Source organism: Ptychodera flava (genome assembly GCF_041260155.1).
Source record: "Ptychodera flava strain L36383 chromosome 3 unlocalized genomic scaffold, AS_Pfla_20210202 Scaffold_25__1_contigs__length_14229661_pilon, whole genome shotgun sequence".
Classification (NCBI taxonomy): domain Eukaryota; kingdom Metazoa; phylum Hemichordata; class Enteropneusta; family Ptychoderidae; genus Ptychodera; species Ptychodera flava.
Window position 1 is genome coordinate 10,084,139 of NW_027248279.1, and position 15,265 is coordinate 10,099,403.

General features: G+C 39.3%; 1 protein-coding gene across 1 annotated transcript in view; it reads right to left on the minus strand.

The window, feature by feature from the left end:
- The window catches only part of LOC139125493 (alpha-2,8-sialyltransferase 8E-like), a 51,851-nt gene extending 38,674 nt beyond the window's left edge, over positions 1 to 13,177 (minus strand). The window contains exon 1 of the mRNA XM_070691558.1: positions 13,125 to 13,177. The gene's annotated coding sequence lies outside the window, so the exon portion shown is untranslated. The remainder of the gene's footprint in view (positions 1 to 13,124) is intronic.
- Between the last annotated feature and the right edge of the window lie 2,088 nt (positions 13,178 to 15,265).

Consider the following 15,265-nt stretch of genomic DNA (forward strand, 5'->3'; position numbering starts at 1 on the left):
AACTAGAACAACCTCGAGTCTCACTAAAGAACCTACGCAAACTTCTTAACGCTTGTGAATCTGTGTGCTTATAATGCTTCGTTTGACCTACGAGCACTTGACATTATGAAACCCTACGGTTCCGAAGGGACTTTGAAGTTACTTGTCTATGGCTCATGTCAGTTGTGTACATTATACTTCAACCAGAACTTATAGATAAAGCTGAACAAGGGGGACTCGAAAGAACGGACTATGGCAACATGAGAAGTCGTTTTGAAGATCTTGCAAACTTAATATGTTCAGGAACCGAGGGGCCCCCACCTCATCCACATACTGCCGAAAAAGATGCAGTAAGTGAACATTACTTACGACAGTACATGATAAATACTTGGCCAGGTGGGGGTGGAAGTGGGGTGGTAAACTGACACTTTCGGCTTTCAAGAAATTAAGACTTTTTCCATGGTACTTATTGAATAACTTTCGTAAATACTTACGTTAGTACTTACGTAGTACTTGACAAGTACCATGGACAGGAACTTACGTAGTACTTGACAAGTACCATGGACAGGAACTTACGAAGTTCTTGACAAGTACCATGGACAGGAACTTACGAAGTTCTAATAACATTTTCCTCCGGCTCCCAACTATTGAAACTTTCTGGATAACCTTTCCATTTTATCAGATAATATTTCTTTCCTCTAATTTTTTTCGTCTTCAAAATTCGTTCTACTCTGTACAGCTCGTCGCGTTCTGAAGGTGCACTCTGAAGTTCATCGGAGTAGAAAGTGCCGAGTATTTCCTCTCCATTCAGATCTTTTATTTTGTAAACTGGTGGCGTTCCCAAGCCAGCTGCGTACACCACTTTTGAAACTACGAAAATCTCCTCTGTCCAATTTGGTAAATATCCTTTCTTAAAAGTGGTCTTGTATTTTGTAATTCGGACCGTTCTCCTGGCTTGAATTCAGGGTTGGCTCCCCCGGCTGCCAACTCAGGACCGAATAGTGTATAAAATGCCTGCCAATCGTTCTCCTCCGTTACATCGACTGGTTTCATTTTGATACTTCCATGAACGGTGTGTTGTTGTAATTCTCGAGAAGTTCTGGTAGAATAGAAAGCCATTCTCGTGTCTGTCTGTATGTAAAGTATTTCCACATCATCGTCTTGAGGGTCCGATTAAAACGTTCAACGACGCTAGCTTTTTTGTCACTGTAGGTGTGAAACCAATGAATGCCTGACTCCTGGAGCCACCCCTGCATTTTTCGATTAGTAAATTCCCGCCCCTCATCTGTCTGAAGTTTGTCGGGCCTTCTCCCGGATTTCTTAATCACGTCTTGTAGCGCCTGCAACGTATCATCCGCTGTTTTTGACTGTATCGGTCTGGCCCATGCATATTTGCTTAGCACATCTATTACTGTTAGCATGTATCGAATGTTACGGTTCTCTTTTGCGAACGGGGGAGGGAATTCCACGAGATCCGCTTGCCATTGAGAGTCTATCGATGTTACAAAAACGCGCCGGCCGCCCGTAGCATGAGAACGAGGTACCGGTTTATGTAGATTATAAGTTAGCTGAGTTTTTAACCACTCCTGCACCTCTTTCTTAGTAACGTGGAGTCCGCTGGCGCGTGCTGCGTCATACAATTTTTGTACACCTCCAAAACCAGTTTTCGGGTTGTAATATAATTCTCTAAGAGTACCTTCAGCTTCCATAATTGTTATATTATACGAATAATTTTATGTCGTACGGTTGCCGTAAACGAAATACTAGTTTACTGAATGGTCTACTTTTCAATTGCTTGATTAGGCCCACGGCTTCCCGTTCTGACACCTCCATTCCATATTCTTTTATAATAGTTTTGTTGTCTATCTTGTTCGGTGTGTAAAATAGTACTAACATCTGTATGTTTTCCCTGAATGGTTTACTAATACTAGTATATTGTTGAGTCAGAACCCAGACAGATAATCCGTCGTGTCTTGCGCTGAAACCAAGTTGGACTAAAACGTTACTGCGCTTCTTCATATCTTTGGACGAGGCGCAGTCGTCGAGGATTATTAAAGTGTTCGTGCCGGCCCATTCTTTATGCACGTAGGTTAATGTATCATCCACTGCATCGAGTCCGACTGGAAATATAAACACATTATCATCGGTGAAAATGAATCTTCTATTATACGCTTTATTATTCATGAATGTTGGGCAAATGAATATCACATATTCGAATTTCCTTAAGTACGGACCGGTGAGGAGGTCCAACATAAATTCTGTTTTGCCAGAATATGTCGGTCCAGTTATAATCATGTTGAATGGTGGGGTTGCGAACATTGCCATCGGATCGGATCTATATACTGTACATTAATGAATCTCTTCTAGTTCTTTTAAGTTACTGGCTCGAGTTAGAGTATTCCAGTACCTACAATAGTAATGAATATTGCTAAAGATAACAAACCAATTTTACCATATTCGTGAATAGGGTCTGCGCCGGTCACGGCTGCTGCCTTAGGAATCCGAGTCGTGTCATTGTGAGGTGGTGGTGACTCTCCGGGTTCGTCCTGCCACTTCACAGGATCCGCCTCCCCTTCCATCTCATGTATAGCACTTTCTCGAACTTCCGTGTTTATATCACCATTCACCCCGAAGGACATAGATTCTGTTGCGTATTGCAATTCATTATTATAACCCGAGATTGCCGGGCCCGAAAGAATGACCATCTCAGATGGTAAGAGAAGTAAATTGGGTGAAACTGCCATATCAAGTTTGACACCAGTATTCATTATTGTGTCTTGATATCGCCTATAACTAATTACTTTGTCGGTATTACGAATTTCATCTTCGAGGAGAACGCCGAATTCTTTTCGGACTTGCTGTGCACTGCCAGTATCACCCACTATGGTACTACGAATATTTGCTTGTGCGCCGAGTATGCAATATACGTAGGCTTCAAGGCTTTCATTGAGGCGAGCGAGACCGGCCTTTGTTAGTCCCGAGTCTCCTGTCAGAGGAATGAAACTATTATATTGTCCCTCCGATCCATCATTTCGGAAGAAATAGTAGTGCGGTCGGTCTTTGTCGGACAGTACGTGTTTTTTCTTTCCAAAAATTGTATGTGTATAGAAAACACCTCCGTCGGCGGAGAGGAAAAAGTCCCGACCGTTGTATATCGCTTTTGGCTGTCGAACAGGGCCACGATTAGTGTAATATTCATATCCATAACCAAGACCCTTATTTTGACCTTTTCGATATCGAAAGTCGGACTTCGTTGGACTTATATTTCCAAATTCTGTACATAGAAGTTCATATTGGACGAGATTGTACGGATTGTCGCCCGCTTTGAAGGTGGGGGTATCGTCTGGAAGTGCAACGCCCATTTCGTGAAGGATACGACGTATTGTAAAATATACATGGAAACGGCAGAATGATCGTATTTGGGGCGGAAATTTCTTATCAAAGAGATGGGCGAATGATATACCACAACCAGTAGTGCTACACCATACAGCGAAATTCAGTTGCTGGTCCCAGTATTTCATCTTTGGGCTGCCCAGCCAGACATTACTTTCTTTTGCTGTTCTATGAGTGATTACGTTATCTTTAAATATATCCCGAGGATGAAAAGTAAATTTTTCTGTCGGCGTTACATAATTTCTAAGTCCATGAGAATAGGTTTTATTCCCCCGTTCGGTTTGGAAGGGGGGGTATCAGCATGCTGTACTGTTGGTATGCTCGTCTTATTCAATTGAAAAGCAACTGGGAATAAGTCTGTACTCATTATTCGTGTTTCTATATACATATAGATTTAAATGGAGGAGAATTTTCCCGGAATCCCTGTCGGAACGTTAGGGGTACTAACATTCCAGACTATGTTAATACTTTATTTCGGATTCAGGTTTAAACGAATTTTTTATTTTTTACTAAGAATAGATAACATACTGCAAACAATGGAGAATTTAATAATGTCATCGGCAGCGGCAAATATGGCAGCGCATTCCGAAGGGGCTTCGGCGCCTTCGGTGCTACCTTCGGACGCTCGATCCATAATAGAGACGAAACGTGAAAAAATACTCTGTGTCATCGCAAGTGGTCAAAGTAAGTTATTTTTTGGTAAGGAGTTTACAGTTAGAGAAGTGGAAACGTGGAACGATAAATTCATAACACGAGCCTTTAAAGTCTATGAAGCGAAATACAGTTCTCTTATAAGTGATACCATCACTCAAATTTCATAGATCTAGGAGCCCGTGCAATCAGTCAGGTAGTTCCAATCGATGATCGAGATAACTATGCCACTGATCTTAAAAAGGATTTTATTCTAAACAGTGAAATAAAACGATTATCAGGACGGATAGCCTACACGTGGGGGCCCGTGATTGCTCTAGTTTCCACCGGTTTAATTACGGGTAAACATTTAAATTTAAAAAAATCGGTTTAATATAGTACCTGAAATAAATGGATTCAACTTCGCAAACGCTTCCGACTCAGCAAACGGAAACGACGACGGAGCCCACACCGCAAACGGAAACGATTCCGACACAGCGCAACATAGAGAAAGTGACGTTACCGCCGAAGCATCCAGGGAGAGTTGCTGCGGGCAAGAAATTAGCAGAATGGAACAGGAAAAACAAGGAGAAGAAACTAAAAGCAATGGAGGGGGAGGGAGGGGAGCGATGCGGTAGCGACAAACTGTATAAGCCTACCGCCTACAATGAAAGAACAGTGTGATAGCTCACGCGATAATAAATGGTATAATAAATGTTATCTTGTTTTAGGAATTGTGGGAGTTTCATTGACTGCATTAGGGCTATATTGGGGGCGTGCTAGACATACCCCCTGTTCCGTCCGGAAAGATCCTCCACAGAAAGCGAAAAAAACAGAGCACGTAGCAGCTCCATCCGGAACAGTTCCGACAGGGGAGGGGGAGGGGGGTGTTCCCAGCTCCTCTACATTGTATGAGATGGATTAACTCCCCATATTTTTTATTTTTATTTTTTTATTTTATATACTAGTCAGCAATCATGGATATTAAAACAGTTGTAAACACAATGTACGATGGTATTGTAATCGCAGGACTTGCGATGGGATATCTTATGATCTCCAGCAAATTTCTGAAAATAGAGGTTGGCGATCCAAGTCGTCCAAATTTGACTCGATTGGCAAAATTAGGCGGTGCGACTGCTGCCGCGGTAGCAACCAAAGATCTCCTTGAACAGAAAAATATTATTCCTGCAGAACCTTATACTTCGTAATGGGCACCTTCGGAATAATAATAATATTCATCGAACATTATACTTAGTAATATATACATACAACGTACAACGATGATCATTTGGATTGAAAGCAAAACAGGTGAACCTGTTACTGTTAATTTTTACCCTTGTATTGACACGACACAGTTTACGAAGATAAGACTGCTAGAGTGCGGACTATATAATTCATGGCATAACATAACATCGACGAATAATGTAATAAAATATCAAGAAGGTGACCAACCGAAGAAGACTAAATCAATACGTCCAGGTAACTACAATATCGATACGTTAAACAAAGCAATCGGGTTGAAGCAAAAAATTAATTTTGAAAAACATCTGCCGACAAACCATGTTTTATCTAACTTTGGCTAAAGATATTAAAGTCTATTTCAATGCCACAGGTAGCTTCGCCAACGTAGTCGGTTTTTCAGATAAACCTGAGAACAACCCGGTTTTCAGATAAACCTGAGAACAACCCAGTTATAAAAAGTACTATGAGTCCGAAGAAAGTGGATTTCTTAACAGTCACTAAATATATAGTTCATTCAGATGTAGTCGATGTTACTGGAAATTATGTTTCATTTGGTTCGGGTGCCTCCGGAGGATACATACAGGGGAAAGTATCGAACTGTTTACAAATACTTCCCATCCGGGATACGAGAGAAATAAGTGAAAAGGTTACTTACGATTTTAAAAACGGAGCAATTTCTATGCCATTGAGAAAAGGGGGAGATTACATGAATTCAATGCGTATCTGGATAACAGATCAGGATGGAAACATGATCGATTTCAATAACTGGCCAATTAGCTTTTGTATTGAATTGCTGTAGTCGTTCGAAGCGGGCCCCTACCGGTGTAACCCTATCGGAAGATAAACCATCCCACGACCAATCCTCCAGCAATATAAATCATTTCATATTTCTTTTGCTCAGGACTGGGCTGATAATAATCTGAGAATTGAACTGCCCCTTCGGAACGGCTTTGCACCGCTTCTGCTTCTTCCAGGATTTCTGCATCTGTATCTCTTAATTCTGCGCAGCATGTGCGTCCTTTGCTTGATTTTCTCTTTCCCAGTCAGCCTGTAGTAATCTTTTTTCTGACCAGACGTTGCGATCATGTTCAAATTTTTCTAATGCTTTATCATGTCGGACCTTTCTCTTCAATAAGAGCGTCACCATTCCAGAAAGCTTTTGTCCGATAATATTTCCTCCTGTGAATGCCGTTGCATTTAATACAGCACCGAGAACTGTCATTCCTATAGCTGAAGCATGACTGTGTATTGTATATTACAAGGTATTATTTTAATTTTCACTGTATATAGGTCCCTACGGAGTATGTCTGATCCAAGTGGCTTCGGTCTAGGTACAATTCGTATGCAAAATCTTGAGCTTGAAGATCTGAGTGATGTTAAAGTTAACAATAATACTAAGATGGCTGCTAATCATAATAAGGATTACGTCCTTCGTTATAAAGACCGCGAAAAATATTTCGTTTTAGCCAATGCCGCGGCGCCACCCCACGAGCATGCTGTAGAATTTTCCGAACTTAAAGACATTGATGAAACTGTAATTGACGCCACAAAGGCTTCGAATGATTCTACTCCTTTTGCTCTGACATGGGATTCGGCTAGTCAGAAATTCATGCCTTATAATGTGCCGCGTAACATCTTAGATATATTGGATAGTGAAATTGCAGGAGGTGTTGCTGAACCACCAGGAACTCCGAATGTGATTTATTTTGATAGCAATGTAAACAAATATAAATTGTTAGATTTTCGTAGTTGGCTTACTCCTACGAATCCATACATTGCACTTCTTGGTATACCGATTCACCTTAAAATTAGTCCTCTTAATACAATAATGAAGGCAGATAATACACTAAGAAGGTGGATAAACGAGGGGGAGAATTATTGCTCGTATACAGCTAGCGGAGTTCCAGTTAGATTATTTTGGGACACAACTTTAAAGAAACTGGGTCTTAAAAGTGTCGGTGATGAGGCAGCTGTTCTCACTTTACAGACTGTAAATCAACAGATGACTGATAATATGAAAATACTTCAACATGGTACAGTTCTCATTAGATGTGTAAAGTTAGCTACTGGAGATGAATTTGACGATTTGGTTGGATATTATGCTATGAAAACAGATAACAGAACAACTTGTGATATTATCATAAGTATTGATAAAGATCGGGAGGGGAAATGAGTATTGAATGTTTTGTTGGTGGGAATAGAATAGAGAACGACTTAGGAACTACATTTGTACGTAGAGATAAAAGAGTGAACACTTTAGATATCAGTACCATTCATCTGAAACGTCTCATATTATTTGAAGTAATGGTCTTCCGTCACATTTTAAGTTCAGAGGAAATTACTAAAATTTTATCTATCAGGTGAACAAGTTCGCACCGATAGGAACTTCGTGTTCAACATCAGCTAGACTCCGCGACCGGCCGCGCGGACTGACAACGGGGCTCCTTTATATAGGCTAGTTTGATGGTGATGACTCACACGGAATTTCCCGTACACCTTCGGAACGTGTATAAACATGCTCAGCAGGGCCGCTTAGTTCAGGACAATGCACTGCTGCGCATGCGTGAGTTCGTATATAGGTCAGGGTTATACTTTAGTTACATGGATGGTTAATTTTTCCTTCGCTTCATGTAGATAAATGAATAAAATGGGGTGTAAAATTCTTACTTCATCCAGTTGTCCACGTTTACTCTACTACTTGTATTTTTGGAGTCTCCAGCAAAGCTCCAATGTCACTGTGTTTCGAGAATGTGGGAGATATTCTATACATTTATATACTGCTAAACGCTATGTAAAATATTGGGCATATGCCAAAGTACAGGTATCCAAGGAAATGCTATGACATGTTTTACAATATTGAAATGTCTGCAACAAAAAACTACCGTCAAGGAAACTATGTGCTCACATTCGGTTTGAATGGTCCATTCGAGAAATATTTAAACCAGGAAAACAAGAATGACAAAAGCAAATAAGGTCTCCAACTTAGGTACTGGAGGTCATCTTTAAGAACATGCATATCAACTTCTATAGCAATGGGAGAAGCAGATCCTAAATACATAAGCAAATGTCAACAACAAAAACAGAGAAGGCTTGATAAAAGAAAAGGTGGGAGTGGGCAAAAATGCCAAGGGATCTGGTAAAAAAGTAATGCTACATCATTGGTCTTCTAAACCCTATCCCCTCCTGCACATCAAATGTTCCACCCCTTGGTATTACATAAGACCAAATGACAGGAAGTACATTTACAACCTTGGAGACTTTTTAATTAATGCAATGAGTGTTATCATTCTAATGTAAACAGCACTTAAGTTAGTTACAGATAGTGAAATGCCTTCCACTGTGGGTGGTGATTACAACATCTGGAATTATCCTGGATCCAAATTTCTCATCAGTTTTTGTATGTCTTACATAGAAAAGTTGCAAAAATTGGTCCAAAATGAAAAAAATCACCTCAGCTTTGTTTTCTGGATCAAATTTTCCTACAAATTGGTATTAAATATGACAAAATTATGTTCACAGCCTTCAAAATTGTCTCACAACATATCCTGGGTTAGTATAGGTCATTTAAGGTCACAAACTGAGAAAAGTACCTAAAATATACAAATTTTGGGGTTTCCCAACACTTTGAGCAGAAAATTTATCTAATAACATCTTTCGGGACTTTATACATTCTTCGGGACTTTATACCAAATTACAAAGCTATCAAACAAGTAATGTTGAGATAAAGTTTTCTTGACTAAAATGACAATATTGTCTTAAAAATACAATTTTTTATATTTCAGGACAATTTCCACATATCTAACTATTGTCATCTCTGTACGTCTGTGTACGAAATATGAAAGCTGTCTGTCCAGGGGTTTTAAAAAGGAAACAGTGTCTAAGATTTTTTGACCAAAAATGACAAAATTTTACAAAAATAGTAATTTTCCCAATTTTGTCATAATTTCAACAAATTAGAGAGTAACACCCTTGCAAAGAGACTACCCAAATTTGAGAGCGATTGGCCTGCGGTTTCAGAAAGAAGAATTTTTACTGAAAATGAGAAAAATCACAAAAAATTCAGCAAAAATACAAAATTAAGGATATCTTCACAATATTCATAAAACTGTATAAGGTTAAGCTAAGGTACTTGCACACAAATTTTCAAAGCAATCAAAAAAGCGGTTCTTGAGTTATTAATTCTTAACCATTTTCACATTTTGTAAGCTCATTTGCATAATTTTGGCAAAGCAGACTTCATTTGAACAAAATCCCATCTATAGCCCAGGATGCATCCACACACCAAATACCAAGCTGAAACGTGCAGCGGTTTGCGTGTTTTTGATGTTGACGGACATACTGTACGTACATACATACATACATACATACATACATACATACATACATACATACATACATACATACATACATACATACATACATACATACATACATACATACACACATACATACAGGCGCCATCGACTTCAGCCTATACGATAAACTCACATTGGTAAAACCAAATGTGAGCTAAAAAACGAACATGGGTGCATGAGGTGAAGGAACTTCTGGAGGTATGTAACCTTCAAAATGTATGGGAAGATCAAATCGTGAAAAATATTAAGAGTTTTACTGAAACATTTGTTAAAATTTTTTTAAAAAGTTTTGTTTGCAAGTTGGTATGGTGAAATCTGTACTTTTTTTTAATTGGATAAGTTAATATCATATCGTACTTTTAAGGTCTCTTTAGAGCCTGAGAAATATATTTTTGCTGTTAAAATTCCCAACCATATGCAAATGCTTGCACGGTTTCGCTGCTCTTCACATAACTTACGTATTGAACGTGATAGACAACATGGGATTGAAAGAGATCAACGATTGTGCAGTTATGTGCACTTTCTGTGATTCAAACGAAGTAGAGGACGAATATCATTTCATTCTAGTTTGCTCTCTTTTCCAGAATTTTCGGAGAAAGTATTTACAAATGTATTATTTTGAATCGCCATCATCAGAAAAGTTCATCGAATTACTTTCCCAACAAAATGATCAAATCTTACAAAGTTTAGCTGCTTTTATATTTCATGCTATGAAATTGCGTAACGAGTTAAATGATTTGAATAGTTTAATTTATATACTTTGTTTAATTTATTATACTTTGTGACCCAGATAACATTTTTGAAATGTACAGTCCTTTATTTTTATTGTTGTATTATGGGCCAAAGGGCTTGGAATACAAAATAAACCAACCAATAAGTAAAAATAAATTTTAAATGTTAAATGTTTTTGGAATTATGTTACACAAACAATTAATATATTTTATAGAATAAGTTTGAAGCTATTGTGGAAACAAATGATTTATTGATATTTCCTGGAATAAAAGAATCCAGACGATTTGAATATTATAATAATCTGATTGCAATTTTTGCATTATACAGAGAGAGAGTGGTCATCAGCCAAAAGAATATCCAGAGATTACTTATTGAAGAATCGATATTTCATAATTATTCAAAGAAAAGTAAAGTCATTTCAAAATTTATCAGTGACTGGAAATGATATTGTTATATTCCTATTGATATAAGTAATAAGTGTAATAATGGACGAAAGCAAACTTTGCAAGACATAATGCACGGGGCGAAGCCGAGTACATTGTCAATGATTTCCCCCTAAGTTTCCAGACCCTCATTCCTTACTCTTACCCCCAAAATAATTTATCGTCCCTTTTAGAACGTAACCTTTAACCTCATTTCCATAAGTACGCACATCTTTGACATCATCTTTTTTATAACTATACCACTTGTAAAATGATGCTCAGAATAGACTCGGTTACGTAATGTTCTCTATACTTAGGAGGAAATCTGATGAATAATGAAGAAAGGTCAATGTGAAAGGCCATGTATTTCATTGATTCATAGCGATATTCAGTTTTTGAGTCGATGTAATTGTTACAGAAAGTCATTTATGAAAAAAATTTACCTCGCCCTCAATGCCTCTGAAGTAAACCTTGCGATACATCACAACTGTGGAAATTTACAAAGAAATAACCTGGAGCCACCTAAATGATTTTTTTACACGCGTTTTGTCCGCTGACGTTTTGTTCTTGAAAGACTGCCAACATGTAAATACAAAATATCGACCATCAAACTCCATAAGATTGTTTTGGGGCAAACAAACTGGACGAAAATACCACATTAATACGATCTGTACTCTTCGCTGCCATTTGTGCTGAAAATTTGCATTTACCAACAATAAAACTCGAAAAGGGGATTTTGCAAGATCCATTTTTGTCCCATTATTTTGCAACATGTCACAAAGCTATAGTAAGGCATATTGAAATCAATCGATACAGCCTTTGTCGATAGTGACGGTACAAAGAGGAATAAACGGTCCACAGCAATAAAGCTACAGGCAGATGATCAGTACATGCCTGTAATAGGGTCTGATTAGTGGTTGTAACAGTCCCTCAGAAATAACATCTGTTACAGGACCTTAAAATTGGACAGATATCAGGGGTGTATGAACAGGTCTGTATCAGGCCTGGAATTACAGGAATGTATACAGTGATGTAATTAGTGTGACAACATGACTGAAATTCTGGTGTACAAACAGTGTCAGTGTTGAATTTACAGGGCCTGTTACAGGGTCTGAAAATTTGTCAGATATCAGGGGTGTATATTTTCAGAAAAATGGGCTAATTTTGATGACAGAAATGAATACAGGTATAATTGTGTGTACATTAAACAAATTATTGACCCTGTTACAGGTCTGTATTCACATTGCTGTGTACGGTCCTGTAAATACAATGCTGAGGCAGCAGGAATTTTAGACCTTGTCACAGGTCGGTGTCCACAACATTATACAAAATCCTGTACCTACATCCCTGGCCACAGACCTGTACATCAGCTCCTGCCAAAGCAATGGGACGTCTTTGCTGACACAGACCTGTACCACAAGGTTGTGTCAGGGTCTGTCACAGAGGCATGTTTTGCTGTGGACATCAGCTTCCATGCAGTGACTGAGGATAACCGGGTGACTTCAGAACTAGAACTCCAAACTAATTTAAACATTGATAGACAAAGAAGAAATAAAGGTCACCAAATACAAAGGGAGTTATTGTGAGACCTTGTTTGTTATGTAAGATGGTGAATTTCAAATGGCGTCTTTCATTACGCCATTACTCCTTTTATTTTTGCACGGAAAGACAAGTAGTAGTCATGGACCTTAAAAAAACTTTGAAATGAATTTATAACATAGTATCAAATTTTGGTGGCTGCAAACAGCTTTGAAACAAGGGGATATAATTTGAAATAAAGGGATAAAGTTGGCCGTGGCTATTGACAGGCGCCTGTCAATAGTCAAAAGTTGGCTATTGACACGTTTTACATGTATAATGTCGTCACCACTAAAATAGCCATTTCTCAGCACAGCCATGTTAAAGGCGATCAGCTGTCAGTTTCGTGGCCATCGAAAATCACCATGAATGCCGTGACAGTTGCAACGTGAACTAGATTTTTTGATTTCGACTTTTACACTGCAAAATGGACAACACTGGTATGGAACGTTGTATTGTACAGTGCAGGTATGATTTGTAGGCCAAAATACACGTGCAGAACATCTACAGGGCCGTGGCTATAGCTAGGGTGATACGGTACCGCGTATGACGGCTTTCGCTACTGCGTTCAAAACGTTAACTTTGTGAAGTGTTAGCATTTATTTTGCAATTTTCACATGGCAAAATAATGTGTTCTTCATTTAAGTGGAAAAAGAACAGTTTATTTCGCTTAAATTACCTTAGTGAAATGTGTCGTCATTACAATCGAATGGTGTATTTTCAATGTCATGTAAATGATACGAGCATTGCAAAATTGGCTAAATGGTCTATTGATATTTTAAAAGAAACTTACCACAGGTTAGAGACGGTGTGGATACTATCCGAATTCACTAAGAGACAGACGTAGTGACCTCACCTACTGAAACAGAATTTCGGGGAAATCGTCCCTGCCCCGTTTTCTACCGCTGGCGTCGCTGCTAACGAAAATACGGCCAGTTAGGGACCGTTCAGTTTTTACGGCCGGGGGGCCGGCAAAATCCAGGGGGGGGGGTCATCATAATTTTGGAATCCGCGAAGGGGGGTCATCACTTTTTCACTGGTAGTAAAGGGGGGGGGTCACCACATTTTCAAAAACATAATACCAACAATAAAGTTCACTTTATGCCACGGCCATGATTGAACCTCTTTACCGGCGGCCCACTACAATAAATATACTTTATGTATTACCCATGACCCTCTTAACGGGCAGACGCCTTGGCGGCCCACTCCAATTAGGTTTACTTCATGCAATGGCCATGATCGACCCTCTTTACCGGCGGGCCGCCTGCGGCGGCCCACTACAATAAATTGACTTTATTGTAATACCCCATGACCATCTTTACGGCCGGACGCCTTCAGCGGCCCTGTTCAGTAAAGTTTACTTCGTGCAATGGCCATGATCGACCCTCTTTTTACCAGCGGGCCACCTTTGGTTACCCACTAGAATAAAGTTGACATTACGTAATGGCCCATGACCCTCTTAACCGGAGGGCTGCCTGTGGCGAACCACTCCAATAAAGTTTACTTTATACAATGTCCACGGACATAAGTTGTCTATGGAAATGAAGTTAAAAATTGCCTTACAGTTGTCCTAATTAACAGACGTTTGCATGGATGTGGCTGAGAAGTTTGTGCACTGGCATCTCTGCTACACGAATAAAGTGCGCCGCGTACCGGAGTTCAAATGCAAACCGTACGGGTAAATTTGACATATGGGTTTTGGTTATTTTTCCGCCGGGGGGGGGGGGGGCATCAAATTTTTCGTCTGACAAAGGGGGGGGTCATCATTTTTTCGCGAAAAATGCAGGGGGGGGGTCTATATTTTTTGAACACCTGCGACAAGATTTTGCCGCCCCCCCCCCGGCCGTAAAAACTGAACGGTCCCTTATGGGCCAGTATTTCTGTTAGTATTTTGACTGCATATTACTGAGCACAGTTTGTCGACATAGGGTGCTTCGTTCGGGAAAATATGGCGGTAAAATTGCTGCATGGCCAAACGAAATTTCATTCAAAGGTAGCTCCGAGTGAGAAATAAATTCAACGCAAACACTGCACTCGTACTATTGACCAATGATAGCTATGCTACGATCCTGACCCTTAGCAGTGTAACCAGCAGTAGAAATGGGGCAGAGGCCGCCCTCAACTGTCTTCCAGACTCATAGAGCAAAAGCAAGACAAACTCGATGGATGGCTATTCTAATGCCGGCATAGATTCTGTTGCTACAATCACTACCCTCTTGTGGTCATAACTCGGCATAAAATTGTTTCAGTTATTTTTTTAGTTTCGCATTTAAAAACGACTTTAAAAGGTTTAAGGTTTGCGAGTTAATCATATAAAACACAACATATTAATAAAAGTAAGTAGTTTATTTGTTAATATGATCTGCGGCTCTTTTATTTTGAGTTTCCAAGCCAAATGGACTTGTAAGTCAGAATTACCTTAAACATGTACAGCTACACAAGAACATCATAGGATGATCCTTGCGATCTATCTTGCAGGAAATGAATGTGAGATGAATCATACGCTATGCAACACTGCAACATAGCTATGTAACAACAGTGTGTGAAACACCGTTAAGACAACTACAGGAATACGTGAAGCGTTTGATAGGTATCTTCTGTCATATTATAGTTACAGTGTAACGGCCAGTTTAACTATCGATGAATCAAAGGGATGTATTTACACTTCCTTACTCATTGATTTCCAATATCCTTGGAGTATGTGAAAATTGCAGTTGTTCTCCATTCGACGCGAAATGCCCTGGCGCACGATGTGTAATTGCCAGGCAGAGAAGTGAACTCACACCAGTGCTATTGTTAGCGTTTTCCACACAAACAAATCCGGAAATCAATCAGTGACGTGGTGTATGGTCACTGACCTTGTTCGTCAGGATCTTACCAATTTTGCCATTCAATAATTTTATGTCGGACCATTAAATTCCTTTATCATGATGC